At 45.4% G+C, this 14,741-nt stretch overlaps 1 long non-coding RNA gene across 1 annotated transcript in view; it reads right to left on the minus strand.

Moving 5' to 3' along the window:
• Positions 1–1,751: 1,751 nt before the first annotated feature.
• The window catches only part of LOC115161236 (uncharacterized), a 52,458-nt gene continuing 39,468 nt past the window's right edge, over positions 1,752–14,741 (minus strand). Inside the window, exon 3 of the long non-coding RNA XR_003869221.1 lies at positions 1,752–1,789. This is a non-coding gene — a long non-coding RNA (uncharacterized LOC115161236). The remainder of the gene's footprint in view (positions 1,790–14,741) is intronic.

A 14,741-nucleotide genomic window follows, 5' to 3' on the forward strand; every position in this document is an offset into this window, starting at 1 on the left:
AGCTCGCCGACATTGGAGTGGAAACATGTTAGCAGTCCGACGGACGAATCTGGGTTCGGCAAATGCCAGGAGAACGCTACCTGCCCCAATGCATAGTGTTAACTGTAAAGTTTGGGGGAGTAGAAATATTGGTCTTGGGCTGTTTTTCATGGTTTGGGCTATGCCCCTTAGTCCAGTGAAATGAAATCTTACCACTACAGCATACAATGACATTCTACACGATTCTGTGCTTCCAACTTAGTGGCAACAGTTTGGGGAAGGTCCTTTCCTGTTTCAGCATGACAATGCCCCGTGCACAAAACCAGAAATAGTTTGTCGAGATCGATGTGGAAGAACTTGACTGGCCGGCACAGAGCCCTGACCTCAACCCCATCGAACACATTTGGGATGAATTGGAACAATGACTGCGAGCCAGGCCAAATCGCACAACATTAGTGCCCGACCTTACTATTGCTCTTGTAGTTGAATGAAAGCAAGTCCCTGCAGCAATGTTCATTCCACATCAAATGGAAAGCCTTCCCAGAAGAGTGGAGGCTGTTATAGCAGCAAAGCGGGGACTAGCTCCATATTAATGCCATGATTATCAAATAAAATGTTATTGCGCCGAATACAACAGGTGTAGACCTTACAGTGAAATGCTTACTTACAAGCCCTTTACCAACAGTGCAGTTTTAATAAAAAATGTAATAAAATAGAAATATAACAAATAAAGGAGCCTCGCTAATTAACAGTAGCGAGGCTATATACAGGGGGTTCCAGTATGAGTCAATGTGCGGTGGCACCGGTTAGTCAAGGTAATTAAGGTAATATGTACATATAAGTAGAGGAAAAGTGACTATGCACGGACAACAAACAGAGAGTAGCAGCAGCGTAAAAATGGGGTGGGGACAATGCAAATAGTCCGGGAAGCCATTTGATTAACTGTTCAAGAGTCTTATGGCTTGGGGGTAGAAGCTGTTAAGAAGCCTTTTTGACCTAGACTTGGCTCTCTGGTACCACTTGCTGTGTGGTAGCAGAGACAATAGCCTATGACTAGGGTGGCTGGAGTCCCTGGCAATTTTTTGACACCGCCTGGTATAGAGGTCCTGGATGGCAGGAAGCTTGGCCCCAGTGATGTACTGGGCTGTACGCACGACCCTCTGTAGTGCCTTGCGGTCAGAGGCCGAGCACTTGCCATACTAGGCAGTGATGCAACCAGTCAGGATGCTCTCACTGGTGCAGCTGTATAACTTTTTGAGGATCTGAGTGTCACATTCTTCTTCGTCAGATGATAAAGAGAAATCATTGTCGGACCAAAACGCAGCAGGGTTATCAAATCAAATCAAATCAAATTTATTTATATAGCCCTTCGTATATCAGCTGAAATCTCAAAGTGCTGTACAGAAACCCAGCCTAAAACCCCAAACAGCAAGCAATGCATGTGAAAGAGGCACGGTGGCTAGGAAAAACTCCCTAGGAAAAACTCCCTAGAAAGGCCAAAAAACTAGGAAGAAACCTAGAGAGGAACCAGGCTATGAGGGGTGGCCAGTCCTCTTCTGGCTGTGCCGGGTGGATATTATAACAGAACATGGTCAAGATGTTAAAATGTTCATAAATGACCAGCATGGTCAAATAATAATAATCATTGTAGTTGTCGAGGGTGCAACAAGCACGTCCGGTGAACAGGTCAGGGTTCCGTAGCCGCAGGCAGAACAGTTGAAACTGGAGCAGCAGCATGGCCAGGTGGACTGGGGACAGCAAGGAGTCATCATGCCAGGTAGTCCCGAGGCATGGTCCTAGGGCTCAGGTCCTCCGAGAGAAAGAAAGAAAGAGAGAAAGAGAGAATTAGAGAGAGCATATTTAAATTCACACAGGACACCGGATAAGACAAGAGAATACTCCAGATGAAACAGACTGACCCTAGCCCCCCGGCACATAAACTACTGCAGCATAAATACTGGAGGCTGAGACAGGAGGGATCAGAAGACACTGTGGCCCCATCCGATGATACCCCCGGACAGGGCCAAACAGGCAGGATATAACCCCACCCACTTTGCCAAAGCACAGCCCCCACACCACTAGAGGGATGTCTACAACCACCAACTTACCGTCCGAAGACAAGGCCGAGTATAGCCCACAAAAATCTCCGCCATGGCACAACCCAAGGGGGGGGGGGCGCCAACCCAGACAGGAAGACCACGTCAGTGACTCAACCCACTCAAGTGACGCACCCCTCCCATGGACGGCATGGAAGAACACCAGTAAGTCAGTGACTCAGCCCCTGTAATAGGGTTAGAGGCAGAGAATCCCAGTGGAAAGAGGGGAACCGGCAAGGCAGAGACAGCAAGGGCGGTTCGTTGCTCCAGCCTTTCCGTTCACCTTCACACTCCTGGGCCAGACTATACTTAATCATAGGACCTACTGAAGAGATAAGTCTTCAGTAAAGACTTAAAGGTTGAGACTGAGTCTGCGTCTCTCACATGGGTAGGCAGACCATTCCATAAAAATGGAGCTCTATAGGAGAAAGCCCTACCTCCAGCCGTTTGCTTAGAAATTCTAGGGACAATTAGGAGGCCTGCGTCTTGTGACCGTAGCGTACGTGTAGGTATGTACGGCAGGACCAAATCGGAAAGATAGGTAGGAGCAAGCCCATGTAATGCTTTGTAGGTTAGCAGTAAAACCTTGAAATCAGCCCTTGCCTTAACAGGAAGCCAGTGTAGGGAGGCTAGCACTGGAGTAATATGATCAAATTTTTTGGTTCTAGTCAGGATTCTAGCAGCCGTATTTAGCACTAACTGAAGTTATGTGCACTCATCTTCTTTTATTGACTTGGCAAAGAAGGAAAATCCAAAATAAACACGTACACAAAACACAATGACGAATAACAGGCCGGTAAGGCATAAAGGCTATACCTAGCACAGTCTCCCACAAAACACTAAAACAAACACATACCTATATATAGGACCCTCAATCAGAGGCAACTACAAAACACCTGCCTCCAATTGAGAGTCCAATCCCCAATTAACTAAACAAAGAAATACAAAGAACTAGACTAAACATAGAAATACATTAACATAGACCAGTGCCCAAAACCCAGAATAATAAATCAAACACACCACTAAACACACAACCACCCCGAACCACATAAAACAAATACCCCCCTGCCACATCCTGACCAAACTACAATACAAATAACCCCTATTACTGGTCAGGACGTGACACTGAGGACCCATGCCAAATCTTTTCAGTCTCCTGAGGGGGAAAAGGCGTTGTTATGCCCTCTTCACGATTTTTGGAATGAGATTTTGGAGTGAGATGTTCGACAAGCAGGTGTCCATACTTTTAGTCATGTAGTGTACCTTAAAAAAAAGTAGGGCCGTAGATCAGAAAACCAGTCAGTATCTTGTGTTACCACTATTTGCCTCATGCAACGTGACTCATCTCCTTCGCATAGAGTTGATCAGGCTGTTGATTGTGGCCTGTGCAATGTTGTCCCACTCCTCTTCAATGGCTGTGAGAAGTTGCTGGAGATTCGCGGGAACTGGAACACGCTGTCATACACGTCAATCCAGAGCATCCCAAACATGCTCCATGGGTGACTTGCCTGGTGAGTATGCAGGCCATGGAAGAACTGGGACATTTTCAGCTACCAGGAATTGTGAACAGATCCTTGCGACATGGAGCGTGCATTATCATGCTGAAACATAAGTTGATGGGGGCGGATAAATGGCACGACAATGGGCCTCAGGATCTTGTCACGGTATCTCTGTGCATTCAAATTTCCATTTATAAAATGCAATTGTGTTTGTTGTCCGTAGCTTATGCCTGCCCATACTATAACCTCACCACCACCTTGGGGCACTCTGTTCACAATGTTGACGTCAGCAAACCATTCGCCCACACGAAGCCACACACGCTCTCTGCCATATGCCAGTTGAACAGTTGAAACTGGAATTCAATCGTGAAGAGCACACTTTTTCTGCGTGCCAGTGGCCATTGAAGGTGAGCATTTGCCCACTGAATTTGGCTAAGACGCTGAACTGGAGGCAGGTCAGGACCCTGGTGAGGACGACGAGCACGCAGGTGAGACAGCTTCTATGCAAACCCACATTTTCATCAGCTGTCCAGGTGGATGGTCTCAGATGATCCCGCAGGTGAAGAAGCCGGATGTGGAGGTCCTGGGCTGGCGTGTTTACACGTGGTCTTGATCATCCTTGAGATGTCACTACAACTTCATTGGAGTCCACCTGGGGCCAATCCAATTGTTTGGACATGAAACACACCTGTCTATATAAAGTCCCAGAATTGACAGTGAATGTCAGAGCAGAAACTATACCATGAAGTCCAAGGAAGTGTCTGTAGATCTCTGAGATAGAATTGTGATGAGGCATATATCTGGGAAAAGGTATAAAACAATTTCTAGAGTTTTGAAAATTTCCAAGAGCACAGTGGTCTCCATCATTGGGAAATTATGGCACTACCCAGATTCTGCTTAGAGCTGGCCGTCCAATCAAACTGAGCAACCAGGCAAGGAGGTGACCAAGATCCCAATGATCACTCTGACAGAACTACAGAGTTCCTTGGCTGAGATGGGAGAATCTGCCAGAAGGACAACAGTCTTTACAACACTTCACCAATCTGGCCCTGATGGGAGAGTGGCCAGAGACAAATATAACATGACAACAAGCCTAGAGTTTGCAAAAAGGCACTTGAAAGATTCTGTAGTCTGATGAGATAAAAATAGAACTCTTTGGCCTGAATGTCTGGAGAAAAACAGGCACAGCTCATCACCGGTCTAACACCATCTCTACTGTGAAGCATGGTCGTGGCAGCATCGTGCTATGGGATGCTTTTCAGCAGCAGGGACTGGTAGACTGGTAAGGATAGAGAAAACAATGAATGCATGGATCTGAATACAGGCAAATATTTGATGAAAACCTGCTTCAGAGTGCAAACAACCTTAGGCTAGGGCGAAGATTTACACTCCAACAGGGCAATGACCCCAAAGCATACAGCTAAAGCAATGCTGGAATGGTTTCAGAACAAGACTGTGAAAGTCCTTGAGTGGCCCACCCAAAGCCCAGACTTGAATCCCATTGAAAATCTTTGGAAAGACTTGCTATTCAACGCTGCTCCCCATCTAACTTAACAAAGCTTGAAAAAGTCTGCAGGGAAGAATGGAAGTCCCCAAATCCAGATGTGCAAAGTTGATACAGACATACCCAATATGGCTCAAAGCTGTAATCGTCACCAACAACACTTTTACAAAGTATTGACTCATGGGTGTGAATACTTAAGTCAATGGGATATATCAATACATTTGCAAACATTTCTAAAATAATTATGAAGTATTGTGTGTAATCCATTATGAATTCAGGCTGTAACAACAAAATGTGGAATATGTCAAGAGGTATGAATACTTTCTGAAGACACTGTAGCTGAGATAGCCAGAAAGACAGATACACATACAATCTACTACCTATAATAGTAGAGTAGCGGTTGTATTGTCTTTTAGTTGAAGGATGTGGTGATGAGTCTGAGAGAGAACACTGTGAACAAGTAACACAGGATATGACCAGACCATGACCATAGGATTTGACCTAACATGCGTCACTGCAGCTAGTGCCTGGGTGGTCAGGGGCTAACTGAGATGCCAGGCTGGGCTCCAGATGGAGTCCCATCTCAATGTATAGGGAGTGTTTGGTTTACATTTAGTCATAGTAACTCGTTGGGTGTCATGCTAAGCACACACACACACGTTTGTTTTTACTATCCTTTTTGGGACCAAAGAATTGATTCCCATTCAAAATCATATTTTCCCTAACCCCTAACCCTAATTCTAACCCTAATTGTAACGCTAAACCTAACCCCCAAGCCTTTTCCTTGTCTGAATGTTCCTTGTTTTACTATGCTTATGAGGACTTCTGGTCCCCACAAGGATAGTAAAACCAAACACACATGCACACACACAGACACACAAACAGAGAAACACACACTCAGAGTAACTAGGCGAAAAGGGAAGGTAGTGGGCCATAAACATGGCTTCTATTAGCTGAAGGGGATTGTGGGTAGTGGACTCTGCAGTGAGGTGCAGCAATGTAAGGAATGCGCACAGTGCTCAGTGTTGACCATAGACACACAGAGAGCATGCTGGGATTCCTCCCGCTATGGAGATGGGGAACTTTAATGATTGTTCTTTTTCTCCTTTCATTGAAAAGGCAGCTGCTCAATCCTATTTTCAGGACGATGAGTGGCAACATTTACAAGGACGTTTTAAAAAAGATCAAATGCAGATATGTACTTAAAACTAGCATTTTGCCAGGGATATAATACATGTTTTACGCCTATCTGGTAGCCAACAACAAGTAATGGATGATGGAAACAATATTTACACAAGCCTAACTGGATTATCAGACGACTTTGGACATATGACTATGAACACTAATCAAGTCCCATCAACAAAACGTAAAAAATATATAATAATGAAGGAGCCTGTCCTGTTCATAATATTGCTGGCTTTTAGATTTTGCATACACTCCAATAAAACATTGAAGGGGCAGGGTAGGAACTAAGAAGTGTGCCACATGGTGGTCAATAAACATAACGATACATGAATTAGCTTCTTTCACATCACTATTAATTTACAACTAGAAGTCATGCGTTTCATTTCCCTGCCCGCCAACCCCCTCAGTAAATGTTTTATATCAGCCACACACAGGTACTACATAATAGGGTTGGGTTAAATGCTGAAGACACATTTCGGTTGAATTCATGGACGTTTGCTACACTACCCAAATAACTTTTATGTACAGTAGAACTATATGTTCTATGATAGTTCTAGGCAACTGCATCTCTCTCTCGCTCTCTCTCTCTCTCTACTCCTAAATAAAATAATGTACTTTTTACTCCATACATTTTCCCTGACACCAAAAGTACTCATACATTTTGAATGCTTAACAGGACAGGAAAATGGTCCAATTCAAACACTTTGTGCAAGCGTTTCGCTACACCCGCAATAACATCTGCTAAACACGTGTATGTGACCAATACAATTTTTTACAACTTTTTTTTGTCAAGAGAACATCCCTGGTCATATTGTCTCTGATCTGGCAGACTCACTAAATACAGATACTTCGTTTGTCAATTATGTCTGAGAGTTGGAGTGTGCCAAAAAAAAAAAAGTGTGCCATCTGGTTTGCTTAATATAAGAAATTGAAAATGATTCATGCTTTTACTTCTGATACTGAAGTATATTTAAAGCCAAATACTTTTAGACTTACACTCAAGAAGTATTTTACTGGGTGACTTTCACTTGAGTCATTTTCTATTAAGTTATCTTTACTTTCACTCAAGTATGACAATTGGGTACTTTTTCCACCACTGCACGTGACCATAAGCAACCATGACTAACTCATGTCCGCTACATTTTAACCGGTGGGAAATTCACCTGTGTCTACCGCGGGAGAAACCAACGTCTTGACCACTAGACCAAGAGGAAAAACACTGATTTTGAAGTTGCAGGCGGGGCTACCTCATCACTTGACCATGAGCAACCATGACCGACTCATGTCCGCGACATAAGGGAAGACGATTGTATGTGTGTGTGTAGCATGTGTGTTTTCAAATTTCTCTGCGTCTCTCTGTGTACAATTTTATGTGTCTGTATATGCAGGTATGTGCATAAGTGTCTGTCTCTGTTTGTCTGTCCGTCCCTTCCTCCCTCCCTTCATCTGTCTTTGATCCAAAGCCATGTCCCTTCCTCCCGTAGCCTGCACTGTAGCAGAGGTTCTGGGCTGCAGCCTTGACGAGTATCTGTCGTTTGTTTTGGATGGGGGAGCTCAGGTTCGGTAGCAGCAAATCAACCAATTTAGGAAAACAACCGACGGGGCCAGCCTCACATGAGTGGAGTCATCATAGGCAAACAGTCTGGTCTGCATCCGAGTGAAACTGGGACACTTTGTGTATCCGCTGCCATGCCTGTCTGTGACATATAGGACGGCTACCCCGGTTGTGCTCCAACCATAACACCAAGCACACCACAGTAGCACTGTAAGAGGAACCATAGTCATTACTCAAAGAATGGCCCAGCTAGTCATGGTAAACGTCTGTATGTGGAACTGCAGTTGCTATGGAGCATGTCTGTAAACCTCAGGTCTCAGCGAGGTGTCTGTGGCTTGTCACATCCATGACTCCTCTACAACTGGGTGGGACTCATCGTCATGATCAAGGGTCTGTTTGCTTTCCGGTTAAAAGTGCTGCACCTGCACTTGTTTGTATGTATGAGGGGTGGGGTTCGCTGAAGGAACAGTTTTGTTTCTTCTTTTGCTTCTTGGATGAATTAGTTGGTTATACTTAGTTTCCTCTGGGGAAGTGGAAAGTTTGAGAACAGGCCTATGCATGGCAGACTAGCGGAAGGAGTAGGTTCCCTATACTGAGGGCAGACAAAGGACTTTCTTCAATCCAAACTGGTCGCTTTATGAGAGGGATAAGTAATGTGGATGTCGTTTTCTGGTTAAACTGATTTTCAAAAAAAAAATATCGAAAGGGAGCTGCTTTTATTGGTGATACATTAACTATTCTTATCTACTGTTTTTCCCCAAAAAATCCTGATAGCTAAAAACACATTAAACCACTCATTTATAAACATTCTGCACCGAGCACAGACATTGATTTTACAGTCTAGATTTTCATACCCCTGTCTCCATGTAGCTTTGTTAGAAAGGAAATAAAACATTTTCTCTCGCTGAATTCCCTGAAAGGCACCTCTGGCCAACAGGTGTGGCAACTTTAATACTGGGGGGGAAGAGTTTGCTTGTAGCAACTATTTCACAGATTTCCGGCTCCAAATATTGGCTGCATGACTTCCTGAGCTCTGTATCCACATGAGTTGGTCTACAGCATTTTAAAATAAAATTAGTAGAAGTGGTGGGAAGTAAAAGAGAAAAGGTTGTTTGATAGATTTGCTGAGGTAAATTCCTACTGTTGTAACTTTGGACCAGGAAGGACATTTTGAAGATAAATGCTTATGTTGCCTTGGAGAATGTGACATACTGTAGCTTCTTGACACAAGCTGACCAGTGACACAAGTCTGTTTGTGTGTGTGTGTGTGTGTGTGTGTGTGTGTGTGTGTGTGTGTGTGTTCACCCATGTGTGTGCGTGCGTGTGTGCGTGTGCGTGCGTTTAGCCTTGGCTAACTGACAGTTCTAAATATAGTCTTTGTGATACAGAACGGTGAAAATCCTCCAATGTTCACATCTCTTAACAGTGTGAGAACACTGTGATCTTTGTATGAAGGTGTACCGTGTGTGCTTTACAGTATGTGTCTAATGTGTATGTGAGCACACAGCATGCGTGAGACAGTTTTACACCCTTCTTGTACTTCGTGGGAGACCTAGTAATAAAACCACGCAAGCACAGACACACACACACACACACACACACACACACACACACACACACACACACACACACACACACACACACACACACACACACACACACACACAAACACACACACACACACACACACAGTATACATTCCCTAGGCCCCCATGAAGGCATCTTCTGCCTGTAACAACCCACTAGAAGTTGAACTCTGACCCCAGTACAGTTAGTCCTTCAATTTACACCGTTAAATACTACTGATTTAAAAAAAAAAAACATTGACGTCTCAATGACCCCATAAACTGCCAGAGCAGCTCAGTTTCAATGAATTATAGCAAAACTGTGCTTCTGACTGGAAATTCCTGACATTGCATTAATTAAGCACGATTTAAAATAACTGTCTCTCTATGGGTTTAATCCATGCCTACCACTATAGCTATAATGAGACTCAGTTTGACAGCATATTTGTGGGTTTGCCCGTTTATTCAGAGAGTGAATGCTTGATTGAGTTGTACTGGTGGGCGGGTTTGATACCTGGTCAGTTACATTGGTGCCGTGACTCCTTTCACAAAGTTGGTGTGTATTAGCTAATTGCGTTGCTGCAGAGATGAGGAAAAACAGGTCAAAGGTCACTTGCCTGATAAGTAGCCTTCCCTGAAACTTTAAAACCTGGATTTTAGATGCCTAGACATTAGCTCAGTTGATTAACAAAGTAGAATTCTATTAAACCCATCATATTCCGCACATTTTCTGTCTGTGGTAGGCATTCACCTTAAGCCTCATTTATACCTAGTGCTAACATGTGCCCTTTGTCATGATCTTGTCCTGATCTTGTCCGTTTACACTTATAAGATCTAATCAAAGTCAGTTTACAATCAGTTTATAATCGTCTACACCTGTCTCAAAATGTAGGCACAATTAGAATTTGGATGTAATCCGGACACAGGATGCATGCTAGCATCAGGTATAAAAGGGCTTTAAACAACCCATTTTTTTTATTTTTTAAAGACAGAATAAGTTAAATGTCCCCACGTTTTATTCCCTGGCCTTCTAGGGCAAAATCCAAAATCTCCATTTCACTTTAAATGCTGCTGTTTACGGTAGATACAGTAGATATGAAACATTTTATAAAGTATTTAGGTAATGTATGCATTTGGTCTTTGGGGTTTACATGGGGACTCACGCAGGGTGGAAATGAAAATACACAGCACCTGGAGCAGGAATGTGAGAGGGGATCCCAGAGAGGATCCTGGACAGACATTTACACCCCCACCCCTAGGAATTCAGAGGGTACACAGTTACACGCCCACCCCCAGGGGTTCAGAGGGTACATAGTTACACACCCACCCCCAGGGGTTCAGAGGGTACACAGTTAGATACCCAGACTAAGGTTCACAGGGTACACAGTTACACAACTACAAAGCTACATACAAGATGGCGTCGAAGAACATGTCTGACGTTTTACATTCTCCCAACCAATTGTGCTATTTTGTTAGGTTTTTTTGCGTAACTTATTCTTTTACTTATTGTGTACATAATGTTGCGGATACCGTCTCTTATGAAGGAAAATAACTTCTGGACATCAGAACAGCGATTACTCACCGCGGACAGGAAGAAACCGATGCGCGAAGTCTAACATTAAAGAGGTCTCGAGGTATTGCTCGCCTGAGGTAGAGTACCTTTGATAAGCTGTAGACCACACTATCTACAGCTGAAGTCAGAAGTTACCCAGTTGCAGCCCACTTTTTGGAAGCAAACCACTCAATTTCATCTCTGCGTTATATTGGCATCGAACATGTCACACTCCCTAGGAGAGGAGGTGACCTTGATAAGTTATTGTTAAAACGAAAGGCTGCCTGGATATTTAACTTAAAGACCCTTGCACCCTTCGGTCTCAACATAGACTTTGATCTTCAGCCATTCTTGTGATTATTGTGACTTTGCCATTGTAATTGTTTGTAAGCTTGTGCAGTAGTCTAAAATGAATCTAAGATCTGTCACGTCCTGACCAGCAGGTGGAGTAGGTGTATAAGTGTTGGTCAGGGCGTGGCAGAAGAAGTTGGGTTTTCTTTGTTTTGTCTAGGTTGGGTGTTTCTATGTAGAGGTAATTGGGGTGGACTTCCAATTGAAGGCAGCTGTGTGGTGTTGCCTTTGATTGGAAGTCCTATATTAGTTGGGTGTGTTTGTGGGGAATTGTTCTTGCACTGCGTTTGCATAGCCTGTGAGACTGTCATTGTTGTGAGTATCATTTATTGTTTTGTTTTCCGGTGGATGCTTTGCCTTTTACTAATTAAAAGAAACATGAGTGTCCACACTTCCGCTGCGCCTTGGTCCTTCTCTCTCAGATACGACATATTCAACAACAAGTATGACATTTTCTGTGACAGAATTCCCCACCACCTACACAGGACCAAGCAGCGGAAGAAGGCTGGCGAGGACTGGGAGACCGAGAGGCACCCCCAATAATTTTTTTAAGGGGGGGCACAAGGGCTGTGTGACGGGGCAGGAGCTGCCCGCCAGTCAACAGTCGCCAGAGCTGCCAGTCAACAGTCGTCAGAGCTGCCCGCCAGTCAACAGTCGTCAGAGCTGCCCGCCAGTCAACAGTCGTCGGAGCTGCCCGCCAGTCAACAGTCGTCGGAGCTGCCCGCCAGTCAACAGTCGTCGGAGCTGCCCGCCAGTCAACAGTCGTCGGAGCTGCCCGCCAGTCAACAGTCGTCGGAGCTGCCCAGACTGCGCTGAACTGCCGGAGTGGCCAGACTGCGCTGAACTGCCGGAGTGGCCAGACTGCGCTGAGCTGCCGGAGTGGCCAGACTGCGCTGAGCTGCCGGAGTGGCCAGACTGCCCTGAGCTGCCGGAGTGGCCAGACTGCCCTGAGCTGCCGGAGTGGCCAGAGCCGCCGGACTGCCCAGACTGTCCCGAGCCGCCGGACTGCCCAGACTGTCCCGAGCCGCCGGACTGCCCAGACTGCCCCGAGCCGCCGGACTGCCCAGACTGCCCCGAGCCGCCGGACTGCCCAGACTGCCCCGAGCCGCCGGACTGCCCCGAGCCGCCGGACTGCCCAGACTGCCCCGAGCCGCCGGACTGCCCAGACTGCCCCGAGCCGCCGGACTGCCCAGACTGCCCCGAGCCGCCGGACTGCCCAGACTGCCCCGAGCCGCCGGACTGCCCAGACTGCCCCGAGCCGCCGGACTGCCCAGACTGCCCCGAGCCACGGACTGCCCAGACTGCCCCGAGCCGCCGGACTGCCCAGACTGTTCCGAGCCGCCGGACTGTTCCGAGCCGCCGGACTGTCCCGAGCCGCCGGACTGTCACGAGCCGCCAGACTGGCCGGACTGCCCCGAGCTGCCGGACTGCCCCGACTGCCTGGAACGGCCAGAACCTGAGCCGCCTCCAACATAGGTGGGTTGGGGAGGGGGGGTGTAGCACAGTGCCGTCGTTGACGGCAGCCACCCTCCCTTCCCTCCCTGTAGTTAGGGGGAAATTTTCGGGTTGTTTTGGGTGTTTTGTGTTTTTTCTTTTGAAGGTGCATTCGGGGTCTGCACCTTTAGGGGAGGGTAATGTCACGTCCTGACCAGCAGGTGGAGTAGGTGTATAAGTGTTGGTCAGGGCGTGGCAGAAGAAGTTGGGTTTTATTTGTTCTGTCTAGGTTGGGTGTTTCTATGTAGAGGTAATTGAAGGCAGCTGTGTGGTGTTGCCTTTGATTGGAAGTCCTATATTAGTTGGGTGGGTTTGTCTGTGTGTTTGTGGGGAATTGTTCTTGCACTGCGTTTGCATAGCCTGTGAGACTGTCATTGTTGTGAGTATCATTTATTGTTTTGTTTTCCGGTGGATGCTTTGCCTTTTACCAATTAAAAGAAACATGAGTGTCCACACTTCCGCTGCGTCTTGGTCCTTCTCTCTCAGATACAACATATTCAACGACAAGTATGACATTTTCTGTGACAAGATCATATGCTATCCATTTGTTTTTTGTATGGTGTTCTTTGTATGCCATTTTTATATTTGAGAATTAACCAATGATATTAGGCCACACTTGGCCATGATTACAGACACCTGTGTGTCTTTTGACACTATATAAACGAGTCATCTTGCAGTGTTTGTGATCATACCCTGATGAAGACATACCCTGATGAAGAAACGTTGGATATTACATTTTTGCATCTGAGCTCCTAGAGTGTGCGGCTCTCCCTTATTTTTTAGAAGTTTACATACACATTAGCCAAATACCTTTAAACTCAGTTTTTCACAATTCCTGACATTTAATCCTAGTAAAAAATCCCTGTCTTAGGTCAGTTAGGATCACCACTTTATTTTAAGAATGTGAAATGTCAGAATAATGGTAGCGAGTGATTTATTTCGGCTTTTATTTCTTTCATCACATTCCCAGTGAGTCAATTAGTATTTGGTAGCATTGCCTTTAAATTGTTGAACTAGGGTCAAATGTTTTGGGTAGCCTTCCACAAGCTTCCCACAATAAGTTGGGAGAATTTTGGCCCATTCCTCCTGACAGAGCTGGTGTAACTAGGTCAGGTTTGTAGGCCTCCTTGCTCGCACATGCTTTTTCAGCTCTGCCCACAAATGTTCTATGGGATTGAGGTCAGGGCTTTGTAATGGCCAGTCCAATACCTTGACTTTGCTCTCCTTAAGCCATTTTTCCACAACTTTGGAGGTCATTGTCCATTTGGAAGACCCATTTGCGACCAAGCTTTAACCTGTTTGGTATAGGGGGCAGTATTGAGAATTTTGGAAAAAATATGTTCCCATTTTTAACGGCCTCCTACACCAACTCAGAAGCTAGAATATGCATATTATTGTTCAGGTTTGGATAGAAAACACTCTGAATTTTCTAAAACTGTTTGAATGGTGTCTGTGAGTATAACAGAACTCCTATGGCAGGCAAAAACCTGACAAGGCTTCAAGCAGGAAGTACCCTGTCTGACAAGGAGTCGTGCGTCTTACCTCTTTTTATTGAAAAGTAAGGATCTTAGCTGTAACGTGACAATTCCCAGGGCTCCAATAGGCTCTCAGAGCCCGCGAAATAACTGAAGGTTTACGAGGGAACCTCAGGTTGAAATATATTATCGCCTTTTGTAAGTGGATGCTCGGAGGACCTTTCAATGATGCGCGTGCATGAGTCGCTTCTGAGGAGAAATTTTATTCGGCTGTTTAGGCTCAATGCATACTCCCGGTCGGAATATTAACACTTCTCTATGACATAAATGGCATAAAAATTGGTTTTAAACAGCGGTTGACATGCTTCGAAGTACGGTAATGGAATATTTAGACATTTTTGACACGCCAATGCGCCATGCGCGACACCGCGAAAAAGCATTCTAGAACTCACGAACAAAACGTCGCTGTTGGAACATAACGATGGA

Source organism: Salmo trutta, chromosome 24 (genome assembly GCF_901001165.1).
Source record: "Salmo trutta chromosome 24, fSalTru1.1, whole genome shotgun sequence".
Lineage (NCBI taxonomy): Eukaryota > Metazoa > Chordata > Actinopteri > Salmoniformes > Salmonidae > Salmo > Salmo trutta.